Source organism: Primulina tabacum, chromosome 10 (genome assembly GCF_025594145.1).
Source record: "Primulina tabacum isolate GXHZ01 chromosome 10, ASM2559414v2, whole genome shotgun sequence".
NCBI classification, from domain to species: domain Eukaryota; kingdom Viridiplantae; phylum Streptophyta; class Magnoliopsida; order Lamiales; family Gesneriaceae; genus Primulina; species Primulina tabacum.
In genome coordinates, this window is record NC_134559.1 from 21,517,876 (window position 1) to 21,527,572 (window position 9,697).

At 38.8% G+C, this 9,697-nt stretch overlaps 1 non-coding gene across 1 annotated transcript; it reads left to right on the forward strand.

The window, feature by feature from the left end:
• The first annotated feature begins 1,948 nt into the window (after nt 1-1,948).
• Nucleotides 1,949-2,054, forward strand: LOC142513003 (small nucleolar RNA R71). Its single transcript, XR_012808972.1, has one exon. It is a non-coding gene; the product is annotated as a small nucleolar RNA R71 (small nucleolar RNA).
• Nucleotides 2,055-9,697: the final 7,643 nt, after the last annotated feature.

The window sequence follows — 9,697 nt, forward strand, 5'->3', positions numbered from 1 at the left end:
GCCCACAAATAAAACCAACACATAAAACAACACCTATCCACCCCCAATACTAAAGTCGAGCAGTGTCCCCAATGCAACAGACGATAGAAAAGCAGGAAGATAGTGTATAACAAAATAGATGCAATATGACCTAAACATGCAACAAAAACAGAAATAAACAAAATAATCTAAACGAAATGCAAGGAAAAAAAAGAACGATAGAAGTGACTCCCCTCTTAAAGATCATCCTCCTCGTGCGCCTCTTCCATGGCTGGTTGGCATTGAGGTATGCCACTATTTCGGCTTTCTCTTCGTCCAATTCATCTTCTCTCAGTTCAGTAGTGAGAGTGGCTTCCAAAGGATCTCTAATAGCACCCTGCACATAGTTAGACACAAGAGCATCAAAAGCATCAATTCTATAACAACTATCAGAGTGCAGTGTGTGCTTGAGTGCATTAAAAACATTGAAAGTAATCTCCTCTTCTCCCACTCTCAATCTCAACTTCCCTTCTTGCACATCAATTAGGGCCTTGCCAGTTGCAAGGAATGGTCTCCCCAAAATCAAAGGCATCTCCACATCCTCCTCCATGTCAAGTACCACAAAATCTGCAGGAAATATGAATTTGTCCAACATTACCAAGACGTCCTCTATGACTCCTCGCGGGTATTTGACAGATCTGTCTGCTAGTTGCAAGGAAATCCTTGTTGGCTTAGGTTATCCTAATCCGAGTTTCCTAAATACAGATAACAGCATAAGAATAATACTTGCACCAAGATCACACAAAGCCTTGTGAAAAACAACATCACCAATCATGCAAGGAATAGAAAAACTCCCTGGATCTTTTAGTTTCGGTGGGATCTTGTTTTGTACCAATGCAGAACAATTCTCAGTCAAGTTTATCATCATGCGATCCTCCAAATTCCTCTTATTAGCTAATATGTCTTTCAAGAATTTAGCATAACTAGGCATTTGCATCAAAGCATCGGCAAAAGGAATATTGATATACAATTTTTTGAATACCTCAAGTAACTTACCGAATTGTGCATCAAGTTTTTCCTTTTTAATGCTGGAGGAAAAGGTGGAGGGATAACAATTTTAGATTGTGCAGTTGGTGCTGGTGTTGAGTTGGAAGACTTACCTTTTGATGACTCAGTATGTTCATCCTGTGCTTGAGTTTTTTCTGTTCCTCTAGCCTCTAAGATCTTTCCACTCTTCAACTCGATGGCCTTCACTTGCTCTTTTGGATTGGTCTCTGTGTTACTTGGCAAAGTGCCCGGCTCTCTATTTGCTATCATCTTTGCCAACTGTCCAATCTGATTCTCTAGCCCCTTTATTGACGCATCTTGATTTTGGAGTCTAGTTTCAGTGGACGAGATAAACTTAGACATCATCAGCTCTAAGCTGGACTTTTCTTCTCTAGGTGGGTCAGATCTGCACATCGATTGTTTCCCATATTGTTGTCCTTCTTGTGGTCGATTCTGACTGTTTTCACCAACCCATGAGAAGTTAGGATGTTGCCTCCATCCAAGATTGTATGTGTTTGAGTACGGATCATTCCTTGGACGGTTTTGGACTCCCACTTGATTCACAGGTGCCCCTTCTGGCACATAAAAAGGACCACTGTCTTGACAGTCCTTAACATAGTGTTCTCCTCCGCATTTTTCACAAAATATCTCTTGCAGACGCATAGCCATACCGCCCATATTCAAACCATCCAGTTTCCTGTTCAAGACATCAAGTTGTGCAGTAATAGCGGAAAGGTCAGTTACCTGGTGAACTCCTGCTCTACTTCGCTAAGTGTTCCTCTCAGATTGAGGATGATAGCTGCTAGCAGCCATCTCCTCCAATAACTCGTATCCTTCCTCAGTAGTTTTTCTCAAGAGGTTTCCACAAGCAGCAGCATCTATCACAGTACGATTAGGAGTAAGCAAGCCATAGTAAAAGGTTTGAACGGCTAACCCAAGTGGCAGTTCGTGATGAGGACATCTTCGTAATAGATCCTTGAAATGCTCCCATGCCTCATATAAGGATTCCTGCTCGAACTGAGCAAATGTGGTTATGTCCGCCCACAGCTTCATGGTCTTAGATGGAGGGAATTATTTAATGAGAAACGCTTTCGCCATGTCCTCCCATGTGGTGATCGAACCTACAAGCAAGCAATTTAACCATGTTTTAGCTTTATCACGTAAGGAGAAGGGAAATAAGCGCAGTCTAATAGCATCATCAGAAACTCCATTAAATTTAAAAGTATCGCAAATTTCAAGAAAATCTGCGATGTGCGTGTTTGGGTCATCTACTGCAGATCCTTCAAACTGGACTGTATTCTGAATCATCTGAATTATCGTTGGCTTGATTTCAAAGTGGTTTGCCCGCACAATAGGCCTCACTATGCTGGGGCGTGCTCCATCCAAAGAAGGCTGGGCATACTCTAGCATTGGTATGCGGCGCGGCATCTCAACATGTCTATCTTCACGATGTTCCTCCTCATGCTCGGCTCGTGTCTCTCCATTAGTTCCTTCAGTCTCTGCTGATGTCTTCTCCTGTGGAAAGTTCTTTCTATTTCAGGGTCAAACTGCTCAAGCTCCACGTCAAGTGAATTTGGCATGCACTGGACGAGATATCTGTATTGGAATATGGAGTGTTAATTTAATAAATATGAAACAATGCTAAAGAAAATAACTAAAAATAAAATTGTGAATTAACAGTCCCCGGCAACGGCGCCAAAAACTTGATCGAGCAAAACTTGCACTGTGGAATCCTTAATAAAAATATGATTTTGTATGCTCAAAAATTAATCGCAAGTGCATGATGTCAAATACTAGTATAATGTACGTGAGTACGAGTATCGTTCCACTGAAGACTGTATTTGACAATTATTATTTTCAGTTATTAAATCTTTAGCAACGAAAATTGATTGGTTGTTTATTACTACTATGCTCCAATAAATATGCAAATAAAAAAAAGATTCAAGACTTGAATAATGAAATATAAAATCTAAAATGGTTGGTTAAAATTCAATGAGAAATGAATTTACTGGGAATTTCAGTTCACCTACCCCTCGTTAATTTATTAATTCGTTCGATAGTTATTGTATGCTTCCGACAGGATTTCCTATTCAATTGAACACACTCTCTCGAGCTATGCCAAACTAATTCTGCTCAGTGAAATAATTAAATAATTGAATAAAGAAATATAAAATCTAAAATGGTTGGTTAAAATTCAATGAGAAATGAATTTACTGGGAATTTCAGTTCACCTACCCCTCGTTAATTTATTAATTCGTTCGATAGTGATTGTATGCTTCCGACAGGATTTCCTATTCAATTGAACACACTCTCTCGAGCTATGCCAAACTAATTCTGCTCAGTGAAATAATTAAATATCTTTAATTATTTATCAAGAGTGAATCGCAAATCGATATGTGAAATCCCCTAGTTTTCGATCCTTAGGACTATAATTATCGACGCGTATCCAATTTCAGATATCTATGTAAATTGTAGATCCACGGATTATACTACTCGTTCATATCATGAGCTATTCTCTCAAACTCACTCGCAATAATAAAAATATTGTTAAAGTTAGCTACGCTCTAACAACACAATGAAAAACAGTAGCACATTCAAGAATAACGCAACAATCGAAATATAAATTAATTAAATCAAAGTTTTGGGTAGGATCCCCTAAATCCCAACAAATATTTTAAGTTAGCTACTAGAATTCATAGTAAAAATAAACACAACAATGTTTGAGGCATAAAAACTAAATTAGAAATACTAGACTAGACGAGATCTGTGAAGAACTGTGCTCGGAAATCTTCGAATCTTCAACTCCAAGCGCAAACGCCAAGCTTTTCTTCCTCTTTAGACTTTTTGGCTTATGAATAATGATGCATGAATGTCTAAATCAGTCCCAAATCTTCCAACAAATCAGCCTCTTCTCGAAATTTAGGAAAAAAATCGGCAGCAAATCTTTCCAAAATTCAAACGCGCCCGGGTGGACATAAGTTTCCGCCCGGGCGGATTGCTTTCGTTAATCTTGTAATTTCATTTTTCTTTGACACGCCCGGGCGGTCCTAATTTTCCGCCCGGGCGGATGACCTTCGAAAATTATCCTCCTCTCACGCCTTGGAGGCGCCCGGGCGGATGGCTTTTGACTTTTTTCTTTAATTTTTTAGTTTATGCACGACTCACCTGCATTTTCACCAACTAAACGCATGAGCAACAATAAAACATAAAGTATGCTAAAATAATATAAAATGCATGCAATCTAAATGATAAATGCAACACAATGCGACATAACATGATTTGAAAAACAAGTGAAACCCCCCTATATCACACAACATAGCCTTTAGACTGTTTGGTCTACTGAACCATGTTCTTCAGAATGTTGAACAAGATGGCTTACCAGTTCAGTCTACGTCCGGTTACCACAGCAGCTATGATTCAAAATTTCTCAAGGGTTATGGCAGCAAAAGAATATGCCTTGGCTAAAACTCCCTTGGTCACTATATCAGCCAATAACTGATATTCTTATTTCATCCCCTTATTGGGATCAGAAACTATTATCTTCTTTCTATCAGCAGATAGAAGCGTCAGCATCCAGAAAAGTGAGAAAGACCATCCGAAGGTAGTTGGAAGATGGTGCTGAAAGATTCTTCATCAATAGTCAGCAACTTACAGTTGTTGTGATTTTCCCTTCAGCGGAGATGAAGTTAGTGTCACAGAAGTCTTGAACCTCCTTCGAATAAATTTCCTGAGATGATGACCCAAAAAATTTCTTTAATCCAGCAGATTCTAGTTTCAGAAAAACGTTTTGAATGGCTTATCCTTAACAGAAAGGACTGAATCAAAATCAATGCCATAACATTTAGAATGTAAGCGGGAATATGGCTTGCCATTTATGAAAGTTGCTTGAAGATATGCAAAAAAAAACTTTGTGTTTGATATGCTCTTGAAAGTTGGAATGCTTGTAAACAACCGGAATGAAGAAGGTTCATTTCTTATGTTGGTGACTGTTCAAATTTTTGGACATGTGTCAGTCCAAAATGAATTGAGTTAAAACGTGTGTACGTCATGTGTAATCGTGAATTAAAAACGCTTGGACTACGTGGTTCCACGTGATCGATTACTATTTAATAAAATCCATAATTAAATTCATAATTTTAATAGTCCCATCATTTAATATGGAATTATTATCGATCAATCAGTCAACTTATATGATAAGATCAGTTAGGTAAATAACTGAGTGATCAGTTGAGAACTGAATCAGTTCAATTGAAGAGCAACTGACGATTGTCTTATCAGTTAACCAATTTAAAATCGACATTCCCCCTAAACAAATGTGTATAAGTAAAAAGGAGTAAGAAAATCTCATACTTGATGAATTAATTGCATTCAATTGACTGATGTCTCTTCATATTCTTCTGTTTCTTCAGTTAGGGTTTGTCTATAAATGAGATCAAACTTATCAAATACAAACTATTTTAGCAGATAATACTGATCAAGTACAGATGGACAAAGCAAGCAGTTCCAAGAAACCCAATCCTGCGGAGAGGCTGTCATTTGTGGAAACTTGGAAGATAGATATCGAAGACTTTGTCTTCGATAAATTAATGTCCACATGGACTAAGATTCATGATTTGCAGACTATCCAGAGAGATTGATTAGTTGTCACTGATAATCAGAAGGCGATTGAAATCAAATATAAGCACCGTCTGGACGTCATTCACACTTCAGACCTAGTAACTGATGAAGGTCTCTAATATTTGATGCTCAACAAGGAGCATAGGTGTTGGAACTTTTCAAGTTCGCAATCTTGATTTTGATGATAACAAAACTTGTTAATTGTGTTACTAATGATCTACCTTAAGTGTGCAGCATCTAGGATCACTCATGAGCAGTCCAGCTGATTGTCCAGTTGATAGGTGATTCAGCAGGAGAATCTCAGAAGCCTGGCCAGCCGAAGGACTGTTCAATTGATGAAGAAACTCAGCTGATCAGTCCAACTGAACAAGAGTGAAATCATTTCAAGTGACGAGTCAAATGATTTCATCAGCCCAACTGAAAGATCAGTTCAACTGACCAGTTCAAAGCATCAGTCAGAATCTTTCAGTTATGGATGAAGAAAAACTCTCTCGAGTGGAATCCAGCTGTACGTGAAGGTACAAAGCCATTATCTAGTCAAAGGAAAATAATGGACGTTGCATCAAAGCATTAAAGACAAAATGTTTCAGAAGAGCAGTCGAAAAGTCAAAACACAAAGTCCAAGAAACGAATTCAAGATGCAACGGATACAATCAATGAGTCTCACTGTACGATCAGTTTTCCCACCTATATAAAGAGAAGATCGGTGAAGACTCAATAACAACAAGAAGAAGAATAAGAAGTGAAAAAGCTTTTAAGCATATACGAGAGAAAAGAAATGGCATGCACATTGCACACAAGCGTTCAGAAGCAATCAACACAGAGGGAACTCTTCACAGTTATATTAGCTTAGATGAGAAGCTTATCTTCCTCAGTGTGTGAGAACATCCTTGTTCAGTTCTCACACACAAACACTCTCATTCACTCAAATACATTCTTGCACAAAGACGTTAAACTTGTGTATGTAGTCTTTCTCACATAGACATTAAAGAAGTGTTGACTGGAAGGTGCTGCCTTTAGTCTAGTCTAGGAGTTCAGTTTAGGCAGTAGTGTAAGTCCTAGCTGAGTGGGTTTGTACAAAGAGTTGTATAAATCAAAGTTTTCTAGTGGATCCTACCCGAGGCAGTAGAAGAGGTGACGTAGGAGCAGTTGAAGTCTCCGAACATCCATAAACATATCTTGTGTATTTAATTGTTTAAGTATTGTTTTCAAACTGTTTGGATCAGTTAGAGTATCCATCAGTTCAATTGTCAGTGTAACTGAACTAATGTGTCGAGGCCTAAAAATCCTTACTTGAAAATTTACGGAAAATTTAAAATTTTTCTTTTAAATAATTAAAATTGCCTCATTCATAACTGAACTGATAAATAAAGTTTGATGTTCAAAGTGGCAGCGGAAGAAATTAACATTTTCGGAATAACAGTAAAAGGTTTTTCCAACGACAATTAAAATGTTTGAGCCATCAAATAATAATAAATGCTGAACTGAGGTCCTCGGGTCCTACTACTGCCGACTCGAGCCTGCTCATTGGTCCCCGCCCTCGGTCCCGACATCATCAGCACCTACAACAATCAAGTCTAGAGAGTCTAAAGACTCAACATGCATATATCGTAAATAGCAAGTAAATAAATAAATAATAAACTTGCATGCAAGTGAAAATATCATGTCATGAGGCATAACGTAAAAATATCGTGTCATGATTAATTATAATACGTGCATAATTAAACTGAAAATCATAGTGAAAATGTTTGCTCCTTGGAGCCCTGTACTGAAATAGCCTGTAATAATTTTCTAGTGAGATTATGGTCTACGCATGTGGTCCCTGAACTGAACTGACCGGTAACTGGCGACCGGGCCTGTAACTGGCGACAGGACTTAGTAATGTACGTCTGATCAGACCACTGCCACAGTACTGGGTGAAACAACTGAACTGACCGGTAACTGGCGACCGGGCCTGTAACTGGCCACAGGACTTAGTAATGCTCTCATAATCGGTAACTGACAATCGGACCGGTAACTGACGACCGGATTTAATCATGATAGTAAAGTGACCACAAGCCATATAGCATAAATCTCAAATTTTGTATTTAAGCACGTAATATAATTAAATAGCTGAATTAAATATCCTGTAACAATTTTACTGAATGGATTGGATCGCTCCCAGGCTCGCTGCAACCTAAATATGCCATGAAAAATACGCAATAGTTTTATGGGACCAAACTATGCAATAACCTTCAAAAATGTGACAATTACGCCTACCGACTTCGTATTTAATCACGACTCCGAACCAACACTGAATCATCATGTAGTCATGATTAAAATACGCCTAAATTGATAAAATAATGATCCTAAAATGGTGAGGGCCGAAATCTAGGTGAATGGAGGCCAAAACATGAAACGCTCTTTCGAGAGTCAATTTGGCACATCGCACCGTAAATTCTCGTACGACCTCAAAAATGATCAGAATGACAAACGGTCAAAAACATGACCTTTCCAACTCAATGAGGCACTGTCCAGTCCAAGGCCACAGGCTAAAAGCCAACCGAGAACTCGAACGAGCCACCGAACCGACGCAGCAAGCTGCTGTCCAGAAATTCCAGCAGCTGCGCTTGGGTTGCTTGTGTCGTTTGTGAGGCTAATGTTCATTGGGGCTTGAACCACTGACCAGAACCTCTTACCAACATCCTAAGTAATGATTTGAACCATGGCTATGGGCTCTAGGCCAGCCACAATTCGAACCACACCAGCAAACAACCGAACGTTCCAACCGAGAACAAATTCTGCACGTAGGATGCATTGCTTTTGTTTGGATGTCACGAATCGTTCCAATGGCCATTTGATTGACCATGACATGATCTAGACATCTAGGGGTATGTTATGAACCGTGGCTAAGGGCCATAGGCCAACCAAGATCCACACCATTCCACCATTTTCGAAACATACATGCTGTACAAAGGAAGAAGCCGAAGGGGAAGGGCCTGTTCTTGTGGTTTTAATTTAAAAACCGATTAACCATGGACCAAGCCACCAAAAGGGCGACTTATTCACGTCTTAGACATGCTAGGGAAGTGATCTAACCATGGCTATAGGCCTTGTGGCAGCCATGATCAGATTCATTTCCCAAATGACAGAAACTGAATTTTCGAAAAGCTCAATTAGACAAGAGGTGGAGTTGCTGTCATCTTCGTGTTTTTCAGCGTGCATGGGGTTAAATGAATGGACCAACATGGTCCTAATGCATCCTATTACATGTCTAGATGTCGCCTTAGGAGCCTGGAATCGAACCAATACCTGAAACCATGGAAACAAAAGAAACCGTGAAGCTTGTCATGCAACCGAAAATTCTTCATGTTAAATTTTCTGAAAATTGTTGGTACATTTCGGTTTTAGCATGAAAAAGGTGATCATGAAATGTAAAAATAATGATAATAGGACTTGATTGAAGAGTCAAGGAAGAATATATGCATGCATGGTTTCGTTTTGAAAGAAAAACGAAAGAACGAAACGATCCGGCGCGGAGGAGGTGGAGCGCTTTCTTTTCTACCTTTCTTGCTCTCGATTTTTTTTTTCTCTCTTGTTTTTCCCTTAGCACCTCACGATTTTTGTCTCTAAAATCCTCTGAATTTCGGTGATGGAGGGGGGAGAATGATGGTTGGAAAGGTGAGGGGGAAGATCCACTAATAAAGGGATTTAAATGCAAGACCAAGTCTACCACTCATTTAAATTTTGAATTTGATTGAAACAAGTCTTCTTGGGGGGAGCATGGCCGATTTATCCATGATAATTAGACTAGGATATTGCTTACTAATAAATTAATTAAGGTTGATCAATAATTAAAAAGGTTATCATGCTAAAAAAATGAAAAAGAATGGGTCAAATGTGAGTTGGCGTATCCTTGCTCAATCTACTAAGGGGTGGCCGAATTCTTGGAATAAAATGAAGGGAAATGTTGATTATTTACTAAATTTATAACCCTTAAAAGCCTTACCTATCCTTTAAATAATTTAGTGAACTAACCCCTCATTTAAGGAACTTAAATGAATTTATTTTCTACTCACCTCAAGTAACTTAAATA